We start from the raw sequence: 19509 nt of genomic DNA, 5'->3' as shown, positions 1-19509 counted from the left end.
CCCTCCCGTGACCCAGTCCAAAGCCGGCCCGATGAGCAATCAATGAAGGAATAATACCCTGTAGTCCAATTCATGGCTGCCGGACTCAGACCATAAAACAAAGCCTGGCCCCGGCTCAAATACTAATAGCTCAGGAAACTGGAAATATGAGTAAAGAACAACGAACACCGTTGAATTAATGGTGATCTCGGGCTGCGTTCGCTCACGGGTACAAAAAGTCACTTCCGGTTAAGTCAGTGAGGGGCTTCACTCAGCAGCCCGATTGTACGCTCTGCATGAATTTAATGATGTTTTCTTTTTCTTCAGCCCTTCGCTTCTGCTATTCCAGTGGGGTTTGTTTATCGGAAAGCTGCGTGTATATGTTTCCTGTGGTCATACATGTCACAAGCACAGCACAACAGTTCTGGCTTATGTACATTCACTTGGCTGGTTGATGGATTAGCAGCTCCTTCACTGGAGGAATACATTCATGCCGCTGTGTGTACTGTACCATGTTTTGTTGCTGTGTGTTTGAGGATGTTTCTTTTTTCTGTTATTTTTATCAGGACAGTCACATAAAGTCTTATTAGTTTGCTTTCTGTTCACAAAGCCTGACTTGAACATGACATTGGAGACAATTTAATCATTTAACAGCCTCACATGTCAAAGGCTCCATAGCAGACATTATCCCTAATGACCAGGTGCCAGATCTATACAGAATAGTTTGTCCAAAAGCTACTCATTTGCCATTTTACATCACCATAATACTCTTTTATAAGAAAGGCAGCATTTTATTACTTTATGTGAATGATTTTGAAACCCTTTGCAGAGCAGGTTTCTTTATTAAAAGTATAAATCCCTGATGCTGATTAAAATATAATCTGTGAGGCTGAATGTGGCAAATTATAGTGATATGTAGTGGTTGCATGTAATTATATCTGCTCTATTGTTTGTAAAATACCTGGTAATGTGACACTGCGCTATTATACTGCATATAATATCACAAGGCAAGTGTTAGAAGTGTAAATCTGGGCATGTCAATTGTTGATGAATAGCATGCATATGTCAAGTCAGACCCATTAATAGTGAGGATTTGGAACGTGTGCAATATCATAATTTGCAATGGAAATATTGTATGTTTCCTTGCACAGTGCATTCATGCTCTCCATGTCAACATATTTGGCCAATCAGATGGAGCCTCACTGTTCTGGATAGCAGTGGGGTGAGAGAGGAATGTGCACCGTAATAGCTGAAGAGACAGAGACAAGCCAAGAAAATGTGACTAAGGGGCCGTCCACACCATGAAACTGGTTAATCTAAACAGGCTGTTTTTGGTCTGTCATCCACATGAGGTGGTGTTCTTGGAGTGCGAATACAGGTTTTTTTGAACACGGGTCACAGACTGGGGACTTTTTGAAACCTCGGCTTGTGCAGTCCAACCCCCCAGGGTGTGGACGGCAAAGTCGGCAAAGACTATCGTCTGTGTGGAAAAAAGATGATGTAATCGCCCCCCTCTCTCCCCAACGAGGTCCGCAAGTTCATTAAATAACCACAGCAAGCAGGGACTACAAGCTCCAGTCGAGCTGCATAAAGCTACACGTCGCTAACAGCAGGAAGAATGTGGCCATAGACCTATAAGAACAAGAATTATATAGAGGTTTATGAGCAGGAATCTACTTCTGAATTTCTATGTGCTTTGTCTTCTTCTGTGTTTTTGGTGAGTCACAGCGCCTCTAAAGGCCTGGCATGTGTACCACATGCCCTGATGCCTCGTGTTGATCTGTGTTCATAGTGACGTGTGGACGGATTTTTTTTGGAGAAGGCTGGGGAGAAAAAATGTTTTTTTCTGCTGTGTGAATGTACCATAAAAAACAACTTGTAGCAAGAAGAAACTATATGTTTGTGATTTGAAATTAGATGTTAACATCATGTACTTATTTCAACAGTGTGTTATCTCAAGCCATTGCACAACTTAGTGCTCATGATCTTTGTTTTCGTGCCTGCAAATACTGGAATTTTGTGCACAGACCATTTTTATAAAACAAGAGTGCAACTAAAGCTTTAGAAGTCTACTGGAAACGAGAAGTAATTCAAGCATTTTACTCTTCACTATATTTGTGTACCTTTCTCCAATCTGTGTGCTCCTGATTGTTGAGTCTGTGATTAAAGTGAAGCAAGGGTTTATCTGTCTGCTTCTCCTTGTCATTACACTTACACCACATGGGAAATTTAGCAGCAGCATAGCAGCAACCCTGCTCTCAGAGACTCTATCAATCATTAGATTCTGTGTCTTTGCCTCACTGGTACTTGTGCCTCCGATTCCCCCAACATCTGCTATATGGAACCAGAGCACTCATTCCTTTCTTTTCTCCTCTTCTCACGTCAGAGCAGCAGGCTGCAGCATTGCTTAACTTCCAAGGAGAATACCCGCAGAACCGTGGGATATAAAACTAGCCGCTGGGAGTTGAAGCACACTAAACAGGCTCCTCCACTCAGCCACTGTCATAACTCTGTTAGTTGTAGGGTAGACACAGTGATTTGTTTTATTGCAGACACCATCCATCCATCTGTCCACAAGTCTCCGTCTAAGAATAGGATGGTTAAAGACACAATCCCTTGATAAGTACAGCAGTTCAAATCTCAAGACAAAAAGAAACCACCGGATGAGACACTTAGTCCTTGAATCTTTTTTCTTTCTTTCCTTTTTTTAAATCAGCCACCAAGGTTTGCCTAAATTTAAATGTTATTGATATTTAACAGCTTCCGCCCATTGATTTCTTACATCTTCACACAATTTAAGTGGCCTTTAATTGGGCGAATTAGAGGTCTTGCTCATTACATATATTACATTAGTATTACATAATGAAACATGTCTCTTTATGGGGTTCAGATCTTCGTTAAAGCACGAGTGTGATTCCATTTCGCCGTCAGACAGGTTGTATTTCGGAACATCTGTGTAACTTGTCGACAAACCACTTCTCATTACTTTACAAGAACTGAACCAGACCACCTAAATTAAGGCTGAAACACAAAATGCAGAGAGAGAAAATTATGGAGTTAATCATTACAAATGCGCCGCATATCTAGGGGGGTAGAGATCGTCTCCAGGTACACGGATTGTCTGCTGATTAATTAGGGTTATACATTAAAATTACTGGAAACTGATCTTTGCAGATTAATAATCAATGGCTTGTGTAAAAACATGCAGGACAACTCTGTTTTGCAGTATTTACACAAAGAATTAATTAATCTTCAAGCCTAGCTGATTTAGTAATTTTCCTTATGACCTGTTACATTTAATGAAACCCCCCATAGGTTACCTGATCATCAGCTGAAACTAATGCACTGCCAAGTGCAGCTCTGTCAATACAGCAGCCGCTGCAGAAAACTTCCTGAGCAGTGTGTTTCACCCCCGAACACTCATTCTGTAAAACTCTTAACTTCAGAGCTACGTATAAGAGCCACCTCTAAAAATACCCATTGCTCAGGAGACTGCAGGCTTCCTCTCTCTCTCTTTTCCATTGTCAGCCTCAGTCTCTGCTCTCCTAATAGCTCAGAACACTAATATTCCTTCTCATTTGTCACCTGTGGGAGAAACTGTGCTGCCATAAACACTAAACACTCCCAGGGACACCAGCTGATTGCAGCTCAGCTCGCGTGCCAGGTGAGTAGTGGTGCAGAAACACACAGAATTCAACCAGGTGGGCAATGTGGTGAAGGTTCAGGCCCATAAATAGAATATTTTCTGGAGTGTCCTCAAAGAAGGTACATTCACAAACACATAATTTGCAGCTGCAAAGCTTCAGTGGCCTCAGAAAGTAGAGAATTGACCAAAGTGATGGAGGTTTTGCAGCACTGGTGGTCCATCGGTTTTCTGTTGTTGGAGCTTGAAGACCTGTCACTTTCTTCAGTACAGTGAGAAAACAACACCCTGGGTGTTGTCTTGGTTTGCTTGGCAGCTAATGATTTATTAGGCCACAGCCACAATCAGTTAATGATTACAAAGAGAGGGTTATTGGACATCACCTCCAGACATCAACCCATTGATAGTTCTGTACGTACTGTCTTGTTTCTGACTGTAATCAAATGTACTGATCAACACCGGTGTTATGATCATGGTGGTCTATGTTGTTCACAGGTTGTCAGATGAGATCAAAAGCAAGGGAAAAGTGTCAGCAACCAAATCAAGGTGTTGTGGACGGTACTAAAGAGGGAGATAAGTAATAACACCATCTGATTTAGACAATTTGGCACTGGATGATTTATGCAAATCATTTGATAAGAAGCCTGCGATGAACAGACAATGTGTCCAGTGTTTTGCTGCCTTTCATCCAACACATGCTGAGACACTCGCAGGCCGCTCACAGGGAGAGAAAATGGATGGAAGGAATCGATTCTCAGCAAGAAAAAAAAAAGAAGCAAGCAGTACGAGAGTATATTTTTACTTTCTTATCATTAAACAGTATATGAGTGCAAGTAAGGCAAATGTATTAAAACAGTGGACTATATAAAATAAATGGAAAAAGAAGCCCTGAAGGGAAAAGACTCCGGGTTAGATTCCTCCTTCTGCAGACGAGTGTCCTGGGACAAGACACAAAATCTCCAACCTGAGGTCTTGTTCTGTTACTGATGCTACTCACCTGATTGTGCAAGACTGAAGGGATAGAAAAGAAGCTTTATCCCCGGGGAATTAATTATAGTATCATACTCCATTACCATTATTATAGACTGTTGAGCCACAAAGATGCCCTAAATTGCCAGAGTTGTTCCATTATTGCAACATTAACATCAGAGCTCTGTCGAATGAAAGACAGTAAATGGGCAGCTCGGCCCTGCAACACGTGAAGTCCAACCTGGGTGAAAAGCACACTGTATGAAAGAAGGCTTTGGTAGAGATTGCACATCATTTGAACCACATGAATAGCTTTCATATTAGAGGGGAGAAGATGAATGGCTCCTATTCCACCTATGTATCAATGCAATTCGTCTTTATTATGCCAGGCATCTGTGTCATTTTTCATATCTGTAACATTTATCTACTGCATTAGATCCCAGAAGTCTTCCTATAGAAACTGTGTATGTGCGCAATAGATCAGTGTGTATAGTGTGCGGCCATTTAAAATTCATTTCAAGCACAATGGACTTGACTGAGTGCATTTTTTTTCCTGCTCGTCGTGGACAACTTATCAGAGAGTTGCTGAGTTCACAGATAAACAGGTCAGAGCAGCTGTGGACCTGAGGTTGTGATGAGCACTGGGCCGACCACTGTGTACTGCTGGGAAAATGAGGCTGAACTGTGTGTTGTGTGGCGATGGTGAGGGTCAAGTTTCTCCTCTCAGAGATCACGGAGCAGCACACTGATGCATGCTCGCTGGCTGTGCAATGCTAGAGTAAATAAATATTCCACTGACAAGAACAACAGGATGACCTGTATTTCCTGGTAAAATACTGTATATCATTACAATGTACATATTGTATTGTTTTTTTAACCCTTTATCAGGAAAATAGCAGGGAAATAGCAGGTTTGAAAACGTTAGCTTTTATTCTCCTCTATTCAACACAGTTGTTTTTTTTAAACTAGAAAATCTGAATCTGAAAAAATAGTGATATATTTGACGACATGCACTGAGAACAGAAAAATTCAGCACACTTTCTGCTGTTCAAAGTTTGTTCAACAGTAGAACTTCATAAAGTACAGACTGTGACAACAGGATAGAAGCAGAAGTTAATTAAGAATGTGGTAACTGGACTTCACCTATAAAGCATTTTTCCTCTGATTTACCAGAACAAAAATCCAGCTGCCATTCAAGATGCTCAGTCCATCCAATGGGAGCCGTTTGGTTCGGCATCTTACTCAACGACACTTCAACATATGGACAGATGGGCAATCAAACTTGCAACCTTCCGATTGAGAGACAAATCACTCAGACCTAACCATTTACAGACATACCATTTCTATAAAATATTATTGAACATGTAGTTATTGTTTTACTTAGAGAGCTTTCAAAACAAAAGAGAAAACTAATACTCTTGAATGAATCCTCACACCACCTATGCATATATATTTTCAATTTCCACAGATTTCAATGAATTGTTTTAAAGTGGTGCAGTATATAAATCATATGAAGCAAAAAATTATATATAGATTTCAGCAGATGCCTCCAGTATTGATTTGGCATTGTTTTATTGAAGTATTTTTTTTAATAAAAGCTACTCCACAGAAAATAACATTGTATATCAAAACGTAAATTAATCTTCGTTCTGAGTAGATCTGCTCAAATTCAACAAGAGTTATTTTGTTTTGACTTATTAAAAAACAAATAATAAAAATATCTCCAATAGCTGCTTAAAAACAAAGATTTTCAGGTCAGCCACACCAGCAAAAACACTGCTGTTCACATTTCGACTAACTGATATCCCTCACTGGAGTTGCAGCTTTGTAACTTGCACAGTAATTTAGCGAAAATGAAAAGATTTACTTCAAATACTCTGGTCCAGATGAGGCAGTCCCCTTCCAGGAATGGTCACCAGAGCACTAAACGCCTGGCATGCGAATGGCTTGGTCGCGGAAGACGAGCCGGATCTGGACTTCAGCCTCAAACGCTAAGCTACTTTAATACTCTGCCAGAGGTTGGCAGGCTGCTGACATATGATGGCCGGGTGGTCTGATTTCTTACCTCAATGTGTGACAATATGCCACACTTTCAAATCATTTGTCCATGTGCATGGACAAATCATACTTATTTGCTCATGTGCACCTGATAGAGTGCATGCTACAAAAGAAAAGCATGCAGTACTGAACAGTATAGAGAGATTGATTGAATTTTTTTTTTTTTTTAAGAATGAATTAGTGGTTGGAGTTAATTAATCAATGTCAGTGCTCTCAGCTACATGTTTAGCATTGAGGTGATGCCAAAGGCTTGAATTGTTTTGATATACATTGCATATTTTGTACAAAATCAAGCTGTTTTCCATGCTCACATACATAATTGTTTTATTTATTTTTGTTTTTTGTTGTTAATTTTCCCTCTCTCCACCAGGGCAAGCAACATGCTCTCATCTGATTCCTGCATGACATCTGTTAGCCTGCTTCTGTTCTGAACTGATTTCCACACGGGAGTTTATAGCCTGATGCGTCTGCTACATCTGTATTGTATAACGTCTGATAGAAAAAGTGGTTTCATTAAAATAAACAAGGTGCAAACAACAAGGCTGCCTTCAGCCGCGAACTCTCAGCATGTTCTCCTGTTTCCACTCCCTCGCTGCTCCTGCTACTCTCCAGCTCTCTCAGAAACATCCGCTCTCTCGCCCGTCTTCCAAGTTAATGACTTGGCCCAAGATATGGCATAATAAACAATATTCAATGTTTCATTTCAATTAACTAATAACTAATAAGGTCAACGCATATGTAAGTTCAATACAAAGACTTGTCACTGCAAAAAAGTGCTAGAAGAATATTCCACAAAGTTGGTTTTCATGTTCACACTAATCCACTATTTTTACAGCCCAAAACTTCAAAATTCATGGAGGTAGTGGAGTTCAAAACTATTAAAATAATGGATGAAGTGAAGAATAACCCATTGCCAGGTAATATTCAGAAATTCTTCTGTGAAAGAGAGGGAGGTTATGATTCAAAGGGAAAGTTACACATAAAGACTCAAAGTCTGCACTACCTTGAAAAGTCTCTGTGTTTCCATCTGTGGAGTAAAATTATGGAACAAATTGTGTGTCGAGGTAAAACAAATATCAAACATCAGTCAGTTTAAAAAGATGTAAAGAGTTGATTCTTGCAAGGCACTGGAGGATATTCTTGCTGTAACCACTATATCCCCATGCAGCCCTGAGCCAAATCCATTCAGAAGTGTTTCTATTTAATTGTATTATTAGACAAATATTCTGAGAATAAACTGAAACATGATGCCAGAGGTTTAACTGACTGATTATGGTGAGTAAACATTACTCAAGCTATATGATTTAGTTGATTATTGTTCTTGGCTACAAGAAACTAATTGTAGCTCCGCTGAAGAATCTAGGGCATATGTGTATTTAATATATGTAATGTATGTGATATTTCTTCTGAAGTCTTACCAATAACATATGACCATTGGCTGTGATATTGTCAAACCATGAGAGAGAGCTGCTCCACCACATTTTCTCCTCTTTCGATGAATAAGCCAGGAACCATATGGTTCCTCTGTAACCTGACTTCGTTATGTTGCTGAAAGAAAGTGCTGCTGTTTGGTATCAAAGGAGCAGAAGATGAAACAAAATGATAGGAAGCAATTTTCCAGATTGCTGTGTAGTCTTTCATAATGGGTTTCAAATATAGGGGGGGGGGGGCTCTGATGTTAATGTTAATGAGAGAGACTTCTGCATGGTGATGTGTGAAATTAGACCGGATTAAAGAAGACTCTGATGCATCCTTCTATATACTCTCTGTCAGGAGGGATATACTGCAGATTTCTATTGAGGATATCTTAAACGCAACCGTTTTCTGAAATCACTGACATGCTGGTATTCATCCATTATCATATATGTACATACTGCTTCGCTTACTATGTGGCGCACACTGTGCACAGATGTTTATTGTAATTCATTCCACACAAATCACTTATTTCCCTGCTGTTGTCTATATACATTTAGAAGCTGGGTGCACTAGTTCAAGTGCCTGAAGGTGATATTTATGGTGTCTGAAAACAGTGATAAATGTTGATGCAGTTCAGGCTTCATGTTTCGTCTGCAGCTCATGGGTTGTTTAACTTGCAGTGATGTGGAGAACGTGGAGCTGTGATGTATTATTACCAAGCCAAAAGGCGTTTATGGGATGGTGCTCGATGTTGCCCATTACTGGACATTCACTGGCTAAAATGGGAAGGTAACATTGTTTAACACGGAATTTGATTGTGGGCTGAGAATCTTTTTTTATTTTTTTTCTAATGTTTTGAGCTGATTCTCCAAAATGAACAGGCTAACCGAAGCTCAAAACCCTTGAACATGACTTGCTTCAAACCTGCATGTCATGGAACGTCAACATTGTCGCTCTGTTACTGTTTCATCATTAGCATGGAGCTCGGAGCAAAACACAATTTTGCAGTGATGCCCTCAATGGTCTTTGATGTAAACACGTTTTAAACACGTTTTGAACGGTGAGTTCAGGTTAGTACATTTGTAAGGCACCAACTTTTCTCTGCAAAAGAAAGAAAGGAAGTGTGGCCACGAAGAAGAGTGAAGAGTAGCTGCGAAATTGACTCTTATGAACTCCAAGGGTCTAATCTTTGGTCTGTGGAACAAAATAAATTATCCACTCAAGCTTGTATTGATGACTGTGCTAACAACCAGTGAAAGTCTATATGAGACCACAATAAGATGGAACTGTGGTTACGCTGCACCCTCAAAAGTTGATGGATCAACTGAAAGTGTTTGTTGGCAAGGCTATTTTCTTAAGCCAAATGGCAACCAGTCGTGGTATTACATCTGTCAGCAACTCTGCTCTGATATCAAGGCGCTGTAAGTCCCAGAGGGAAATGGACCCGCTCTCTATTTATCCCCACGGTGCAGGGGAAGCTCGTGAAGGGCAAGAGGGCAAGAGTGACGGAATGTGCTATATTGTACATGTAATTCATCCCATGTTGTTCCTTCAGCCTGCTGTAGGCTGTAAACTGGCAGTGGCTCCACTGCCATGTGTTTTGTTTTTTTGTGAGTACACGGTCATTTTGAGGAAATCGTCTCCACCCCCTAATGGAGATACTGATTCAGAGCTCTTATCCAACGTGATGGCAAATTACACACTGTGGCACCATTGTGGAGTTAAGACAGTAAACGCTGTACTATTAATTAATTGTCATTCTTAATTTATTATGCTGTGGTGGTCTTGTAATTCCATTCATGTCAACAATGAAAAAAAGTACAAGTGACTTTTAACCTTCATATCTCTCTTTGACAAAACCTTCAGCGATAGAGGTCAAAAAATGTTCACCAGCAGCCTGGACAAAACCCATTTAAAGACACAATAAGACTTAAAAGTAACAATGGAATTTAACAATATAAGATACTATTTTCCTATACATTTTAATTTAGGTGTAAGTTTCCTACTGTGATTACATCTGGCCGGTCGCAACCAATAATGTGATAATGGTCAATAACGAAATAATTTTGAAATGTAATACAGCTAAACACCTTTACTGGAATAATTATTAAAGAAATAAAAGACAACCATAGTTGAGAGTGGACAAGGAATGCATATGAACAGTAAAAACTGAATTATTTCCAAGACTTGCAGTCCATTTATATATTTGTCATTATAGTATTGGCTGAAATACTCTACTACAGTATTGTTATTACTTTTTTGGCTTTGTTACATTCAAAATGATTCTTTTATCGGTTACCATCATTACATTATTTTCTGCGACAACATAATATCTATAGTTAAAAATGAGGGAGAGATGTGGTTAAACTAATTTCCCTTTTCTGATAGCCTGTTAAACCAATTTTCATCTGGAATTGACTCATGAACAACAAAGATTAAATATGAAGGCCACATGTGGCTTGGGGGCCACCACTTGTCTAAATGTGTCTTCTCACGACAACCATTGCATCATTGCAATTTTTTAATATCTTGACATATAAATAACTTTCATCAATTGCTGGTACATACATGAAAACATTTGAATACGTGTGTCGGTGTAACCATTAGCCATAAATGTAATCTGAATCCATTACAACCATATGTGTCATTTTCACAGTAAAAAATTTATTATTTTGAAATGCTGTCTGATCAAAGTCACAGATTCTACTATTTCTATACTTACAAAGACTCCAAATTCTTTCCATTTCTCACTGGATCTCTGCTAAAGATTGTATAGAAGCCTAATATTTCTACTGTATTGGGTCATTTTTGCTAAACAAAGTAAAGAATATCTTAAATTACAGCTTACTGAAATCATTGGGAAAATGTTTGAAAACCTGCAGTAGTTCAATGTACAATATTTTGCTCAAGCACAGTGTTTCATAGATTAGTAATGATATTTACAAGCTATATCCATCAATTAGGTGAAGTGCCTGGACTGAAAGGTTTGTACCAGCAGCAACAGTGGCAGCATTTCAATTGTCTGGTGTAGGATTCTCATCAATGTACCTTTTTTTTTTGTTTGGTTCAAACTGGGAGAAATGCACAAATGACCAAATATGGTCACTTGCCAGATAAAGTTAAATCACCATAAATTATGATTTCAGCTCGAAGCACCAATAATCTGTGTGTCTAAAAGAGCTTCACGAATCCACCCCTGCCTTTTTTTTCTGAGCTATTTCCACACTCTTTTAAAACCAAGGCTTTTGTGCACACATGACAGTTTGACCTGGGGGTACACGCGTCATTATAAAGACATTTTGTTAATGTTTTTACAGCTTTTGAGAAAGAACCATGTCTTCTTTTACTCTACTCATTGTCAAGCAATTGAGCTTTTTTTTTTTCTCTTCTTCTTCTTCTTTAATTCCCACATCCTCAATAAAAAAGCGTACATCGCTGCAGGATTCTGGCCCAGCCATAAGTTAGATTCCAGAATGACTGAATGACATTTTCTTTCTGAGTGCAGCTGATTTTGAAATCAAAGGCAGACCTTTAAGCACTGTGAAATAAGCTTTTCCACGCCACTCTGACACGACCTACCTGACAACCATGGGACTTTCCTCTTAGCGAGCAGAATATACACAGCAAGGCTCTCACTGTGAAAGTGTCATTAAACCTCTGATGAGGAGTTTAAGACGTACACAGCTTTCTCTCATGAGGCCGGGCAAACATTAGCGACACCGTCTGCTCAGGCGTGGGCGCGGGGCGAAGAGCTGCATCAGGCCTTGGGAGACACGCTGTCATTGTCTCCGAGCGGCTGAAAACTTCAGATGCTCTGCTGCCTATCAGGGTACTTTCAGCTGCGGTGCGCCTCTGACAGCGTGGAGGTGAAATAATGGTTGACAACAGGAGTTTCAATCTCTCCCGGCACATCACAGGCATTTCTTTTATCGGGGGCTTCAGGTGTGATGAATCTCTTCTTTGCCTTGCTGATATTTGTCAGTGTAAGCTGCAGATGCTGGCAGCAGCAGGTTCAGTGTGGTCGCAGACAAAGGGCTGCAGCTCCGACGCAGTTACATCCGCTCTGTGTGAATGCGCTCGTGATTTAACTGACTGTCCACACTGCTCTTTTGTGCTTGGATAACTCTTCGTCGCAAACTTTTCCCATTATTATTAAAATGATAAGCTAATGTTAAAGGTTCAATGTAACTTTGTATACGTAAAGTTTTGAGCTGCAATAGAAGGATTTTTTGGGGGGCGTATAATATTATCTTTAGGTACTTTTCCACACTTAGTACTGGTATTAGCACTTAGTTACTTTATTACTATGAGATGCTGTTAATTTATGCTGTAACATTATGTAACAATTATTCCATTACTGATACGTAGGACCCGTTTGCACAACACTGTCAAATGAAAACAAACTTGATTTATTTACAAGATGACGGTGCTTTGAGCCACTGTAAATGCAACTTTTTGAAAATGGCTGCCAAGGTGGAACTTTTTTAAATCAATCCAACTCAATCTCCATGGAAACGGGGGGAAAGCCACTTTTGTGAAACACTGCTACTAGCGTATTGTTCTCTGCATGTGTGTGTAGTTTCAATTGTTGGTCTGGCATGCTAACTGCATCATTTTCAGCGTTTCTGATGTTTCCATGTAAACGGACATCATTTTCAAAATGTTGCTGTGTTAATGCAAAACTTTTCTTAAACAAAAATACAAATATGATATGATGTCATGTAAATGGAGCCTCAAACATTTGATGGCTTTTTTCTGACAAAAAATAAGTCCTTTCATTTTTCCCAAAAAATACATTAAAATACTTCATTAAAAAATAACCACACTGTCAAACTCTGATCTTGGGCCTGTTGCCACTGGGTATAAATGTAATGTTTAACGAATGAAGCGCAATCTGAGCCATCTACTTGAAATATTTAATTTGGAAAATTACCAGACTGATTGCCTCCCTGGCTCAATCCACTCTGCATGATTTGATATAGCTTCCATTACAAACAAACGTGCCATATCTTGTCCACAGCGTTAAAGCTGTTTTTAATGGAGACACTTGCAGGTGTGACTCCACGGCTACACCTGGTCTACATCCTTAACTGCATCCTTTAGCATGAACACCAACATAGCACTACTTAGTAGCCTTTTAAATCTGCAGCTATCCTCCAAAAAAAACAATTGTTCATCTCTCCAATTGCTAATACAAAATTGCTAACCGACACAAATAGGGAATAACTTGCATAACTTTGCATTATATAGTTTTCCGCACATATGACATTGCTTTTTTTCTTAGCCGTGAGCGCGAGTGGCTCACATGATTAGTTGCTCTGCAGAGAGGTTGATGTCAAGTTTCAGTTATCTGGTGTTATTTATCGGACCACACACAGGATCAGCACAGATATCCAGCAGTGTTATGGGTTTCAGTGCAACTGTAAATATTTTATGGCATGACAACCGACAATTGATTGTTTTGGCCATCTTTGAGTCCCAGAGCGCCCGAGCAGATCCCAGCTGACTATGGCAGGGCCCGACCTGGTCAGGTCGCCAGTCCGTCACGAACATAAACAATTAAGCCTACAGAACATTTAGTCACTGTTTTGTAGAGAAAACTCATGCACATGCTGGGAGAACATGCAAATGATCTATCTTAATCTATCTTTAAAAAAAAGTAGAGGCTATAACGAAGATAATTATTATCACTTGTCTTTAAAAGCTACCTAGAGTATCCAGGAGAAATCCAGGACTATGGCAAGAATGTGACATAATGATCTTGTCGATGGTAATGAAATGAAGACATAATGTAGGTTTTATGACAATGTTGCATTAAAGACTCATCAGCCACTTTTGTTATTCCACTCTATACATTTAATGCCGCAGCTCCCAAAAGGAGAAACATTTTATGTGCACCACTGAAAAATTTTACCTGAACTGTAATACATATGACAGTGTTATTTTCTTTTCAACTTTTTCTTTAAAATACTTGTCGGCCAAAATACTGTCTCTTTGTTTATTACCAGATTATTCAGCAGCGGTTAGACTGCACCAAGGTTCACGTGTCCCCTGAGCTGCAGCAGCGTCCAACAAGCTGAAGGTTTTTCCATTTTGTGATGAAGTGTCTTCACCTTTATTATTGCCTGCACAGGCCCCAGGACAGACAATGGCCAGAGCTGCCCAGCAGTGCATACAGCCTGTCTAAGATACAGTAATGAACAACCCTCTGATGAAAACTTCCTCCAAAAACCTTTGCCGTTGCTTGTTGTGCCAGATTAAAAATTTGAACGCTTCTGAATTTGCGGTGTAAACATGGTTTCATATTTCCAGGAAGAGCGTAATTGTTTATTAATTCAAAACTTGATTGTAATGCTTGTTTAACTGCAAACACAAAATGTCTCATTTGCATAGTTTGCAGGCCAGCGCAGCGCGCGGTGAAAATGCCAACCCATTTTCAGTCCAAACAAAGATTTAGATGGAATGAGTGGGGAACTTTAAGCTGATGAAGTAAAACCTGCAGATTTGTGGTCCATGACGTGACGGGAAGTTTGGGATATTTTGTCATACAGTCTCTGTGACATGATAGATATAAAGCATATTATGCAAATAGAAAATCTGTGGCAAAGTCTTGACAATCTCTCTCTCTCTCTCTCTCTCTCTCTCTCTCTCTCTCTCTCTCTCTCTCTCTCTCTCTCTCTCTCTCTCTCTCTCTCTCTCCCTCCCCCCACACCTGCAGCTAAAACCCTTCATTGATTTTCAAACTGTCAGAGGAACCAAGTTCCAGGTGGTTGAAAGTAACATAAAGCAGCCTTTGGAAATGTAGCCGTGACAGTTTTAGAGACATGAAACCGTTTGTGAAATGCTGCAAACTGCTAATCAAACAAGGTAATGAACAGTGAAACAAAAAAGAAAAAAGAGAGAGGGTCGCTAAATGGCCACAGCCCCACATCGGAAGTGAAATGGAGTCACAAAGACAGAAGGAAATTGACCTGCATGTTCTGTAAATGACTTATCCTGTTCTGTATCTGTTAAAGTTGTACCTTACAGTTAATTTTGTGCTGCATTCAGGGTGTGACTGAAGCAGAATGAGGGGGATGGAAGGAAATGGGATTGAAGAGTAATAATATAACATTTTGAAACAAAATGAATCTCATTAAAACACAAACCATTCGAGCTTTATTGCACCTTCAGTCAAAATGAACGTAATAAATTCAATGTACTGCAGATCATTAATGTTTCAGGTATGTCAGCTGCAGAGATTTATTTTAACTTGTACTTTTACTTTAAACCATTTTTACATCAGAAACTTCCATCCTTCCTTCCTTCCGTATATTTCTTTTCTTGTTTTATTCCTTCATTTTTTGGTTACTTCAGTCCTTCCTTGTTCCCCCTCTCCTTCCTTCTGTCCTTCTGCCCTTCCTTCCTTTCTTCCCCCAATGTGCCATTATTTTTTGCTTACTTCTCTCTTTCCTATCTTTCTTCTGCCCTTCTTTGTCAATCGATTACACTCCAAATAAGACATCTGGGAATGTGAACTTTTTTTGTTTTTTTGTTTTTGTTTTTATAAGACTTATTAAAGCAGAAAAAAGGCTTTTAACATGAAGACAACTCTACACAGACGACTAAGAAAAGTCATTTTCACAATGACAGCTACAATGTCCGTAGCTCGTAATGTATTTTTACAGAATAAGTGATACTGTATTTGTTTAGTCCAAACAAGACATTCAAACGTTGGGAAAACTCCTCCTAAGGTGATGTTTTTTCAGGTTAATGACTCTTCCAATCATTCCTCTTGACATTTCCCTCATGACAAAGGGTGCAGCGTGCAACCCTCATTTTGAACATTTGCATAATCTCCCTGTCATCCCGATGCCGCTCTGTGCATCTCTGCCCTCCTCCTCCAGCTTCAGCTGTCACTTAAAAATCGTATTAATTATGAATTGAAATTATCCATCCAATTAATCATAGATGGCAATGTTTGAATGTCAATTTCCAAATTTAGGGAGAGGGAAGCTCGCCAAAAGACAGAACTGAATATCAGTCACGCAGATATCTGAGGTATCATTTTTACGGGCTCACTTCTGATGAACAGCACCATTTTTTTTTTTTTTTTTTTTTTAGTTTCATCTTTTTTTATCAAACCCATTGGATTTGATAAACACTGATGAAACCGGTGGATATAATAGGAAAGTACAATTTCCTCTGAAAGATAATCATATACATTTCACAAGGTGGGGATAAAATGACACGCAGTGTCAGCCTGTATTACTGAAGAGGTCTGTATGCTCTCTAATAAGGACACTGGAGGCACACCAACTCTTCAGAGTGAAATACAAACGGAGAGAAAATCTACTGAGGGACCCAAAGACTCGTGCATCAAGGACGGTCTTGCATTTCAAGGGTGACAGCAGCGCGACATCACAATGAAAAGCAGTTTTATCCCTCTTTTCTTGTAATCATCTCCCATAATGACACTCCAGTCATAATCCCGTGGGGCAGTTTGAGAGATGGGGAAGACCCAAATGAAAACACAGCTTTTAGAAAACAACTCGGCGTCTCAAAGACGGGACGTCTCAGTGACAATCCAGCCGCTGCAGATGCAATGTTTGCCCGACACGCTGCCATCGGTTAAATTCTCCTGGTGGTGATGCTGCTCGCTCCAAATTCTGGGGCAGATGCTGAGAGGAGAGGCCCGTGCAAACAGGTTCTGTGTCTGAAGGGTTTGCAGAGTTTTGGCATTAATCATTCATGCCTGCCTTCCCTCTTTACTGTCGAAAATACTTAATCTGGAAGTGCAGTGACTTTTCCTGCTGTGGAAATAAACTAGCAAATGGGGAAATTTTCTTCTGCTATTTTCTCCATTTTGCGAAGTGAGGAAATAATTTCCAATGCTGTTCAGTAGAGCGGCATGATGTCAGGTATCACATGGCCATCAGTTAGTTTCTACTAGCAGCATTTCAAAAGTGGCTTGTTGACTTGTTTTCAGTAATTTTGCTTTTGATTTCTGCACTTTGATGCTTCTGATGTCTGCCTTGTGGCCTCCAGGTATTACCTATGGATGTCAAGCTTTTGAAATATTGTAATTATTTAAAAAACATTTTTTTGTGAATTAATCAGACTCTTCTTTCATATTTTGAATTCGGGGATTTGGAATTTGCATACCATAAATGCATGAAAACATCATTAGTTTCAGGCATATCTTTTACAGTTTTTATTTATTTAATTTTTTTTGCAATATTTTGTGCAGTCCCCAATAAAGTTTAAAGTGCCTTGTACAGATGTGATGTACATTTAAATCCTCTGTATATTTTGAACAGTTCAAAATATACAGACGATTTAAATGTACATCACTTCTGTACAAGGTACTTTAAACTTTATTGAGGATATAATGCAAGACGCTTAATAAACAAAATAGCGATGCAAACGTCGTCTTCCATTTTATCTAAATCGATGTTGAATGGACTGTGTGAAGGCAGGTTGCACCCTGGACAGGTTTCCAGTTACGTGGTCACATTCACATCAACAAACACAAAGAGAAAACCCACCAAGGCAAGGGCGGAACACACTTTCTAAACACAGAAAGCGGAGTCGAACCGGTAATTCTTTCACTGTGAGGTGACCGCTCGAACCACTACAACTCTGTGCTGCAACATATTGATAGAAGCCTTAATTTTTCAATGAAGGCGCTGGAGTTTCACACCTATTTTGATTAAACTGCGGCTACTGCTCACACAGGCTCAGCAAAAATGGACAATAAAAGTTTTGGAAAGTTGTAGTCTGGTCTGATGAGTCTCCATACCTGCCGCCACAGTCAGATGCTCTGAATTTGGTGCAAACAACTTGAAATTGTTGATCCATCGTACCTTATGTCATCAGTTTTGGCTGCTGCTGGTGTAATGGTGTGAAAGATTGTCTTGGCACATGTTTTGCCCCTTAGAATCAATTTAGCGAAGTTTAGGCATCACAGCCTTCCTGAGTATTGTTCCTGAACATTTCCATCTTTTTATGGCCCCAGTGTACCATCTTCTGATAGCCACTTCGAGCCATAAAACACGCCACGTCAGAAAGATCATCTCAGACATTTCTGCTTTTTTTGGTCTATCAACATGACAATCGACTCAAGAGGCCTCCATAGACACCAGATTTAAGTCCACACCTTTGGCAAGTAGCAAAATACGACATCTGCATCATTAATAATGAGTCAACTGCCATCACTGACGCTGTTAAAGGATCGGTAAATACCATGTACTGGATACATATGTATATCTGTAGTTTGTTAGGTGGGGTAAATATCCATAAAGGTTGATAAATATATTTGACTCTAAATGTATGTTCACAGTCATGCATCTATGAATTACAGCACAATACTATATAGTCATTTCAATATTTGAAACTTGCAGGCCAAAATCATTTTTTCAAAGTCATTTAGTTCAAACTAGATTGCAGCATTTGACAGACGACCATGGACACAGACCATTTTTTGAAAAAGTTCCACTGTGTAAAACATTATATTAACGAGGCCTTATTTGCACACTTTTTCGCCAGTTTTAAAGGATGAATACTAAAGTCAACACTGCTTTTGGCTGTAAAGTTAGAAATTAATTGTAAATCAGGAATGCAGTGAAAAATATGACAAGTTTTGGAGGGCTCACTACCTGTTACTTTTGTTCTTTATAAAAAGGAGTCACAGTGTACAGCTTCAAAGCATGGTTCACCAACATATCATGATGTTGGTAGTTTATCTCAGCTCACTTATATTTATTGTCATTGCTTCAATAAGCTTCTTTTGGGAGATATATATATATATATATTCGGAGAAAATAGGCTAGATTTACTCACACAGCCACATTTATTCGCAGTAATTAGTAAATTAACTCCAGAAACCAGTGACTGTAACTGGTTAATAATTGTCGGCGACTTGGAAAACATTGGTTTGTCTGTACTATTGTTTAAAGTCATGTTTCACTGCAGCACAGTTCTAAACTTGAAAAAGGACATTGGCATGGAACATGCTTCTACTTCACGGATGCCCTAATTGTTTCCCAGCCTTCTCACTTGAAGCTCACACTTGTTCTCAGGGAAGCAGTAAAGGTTACGCATAACATCCTCTGTGATATCGACTGCCCTGGTGTCAAAGCGTTTCCGCTCCATGATGCTGATATTCAAGTCCGGTCAGTCTGATCAAATGCTGTGCGAGTTTCCAGTTTAATTCACTTTCCACTTGAAAGCCCAGTGTGTTGGGATCAAATGATATCAGATCCTCGCTGTCAGCGAGACATTGTGTTATCTAACATCTAACACAACATTTCAACACGTACGTAACACCTATCACCCCCCCGGATACACACACATTAGAAGTCTGTGAAGGAATAAAACAGCATACACTCACCAAATACAATGAATTTATTTCCGCCTGTTCACTTTTACCAGGACTCAGCCAGAAGTACAATTTTAATGGCTGG

The 19509-nt window shown here is 39.4% G+C and overlaps 1 protein-coding gene across 1 annotated transcript in view; it reads right to left on the bottom strand.

Moving 5' to 3' along the window:
* LOC308130942 (metabotropic glutamate receptor 4-like) overlaps window positions 1–19509 on the bottom strand; it is a gene marked incomplete at both ends in the record, with an annotated part of 151679 nt that overhangs the window by 45466 nt on the left and 86704 nt on the right. The window lies entirely within an intron of this gene.

Source organism: Blennius ocellaris, assembly GCF_963422515.1.
Source record: "Blennius ocellaris genome assembly, chromosome: 5".
Classification (NCBI taxonomy): Eukaryota; Metazoa; Chordata; class Actinopteri; order Blenniiformes; family Blenniidae; genus Blennius; species Blennius ocellaris.
The sequence above is the reverse complement of the archived record's forward strand: the minus strand, read 5'-3'. Positions and strand labels throughout refer to the sequence as shown.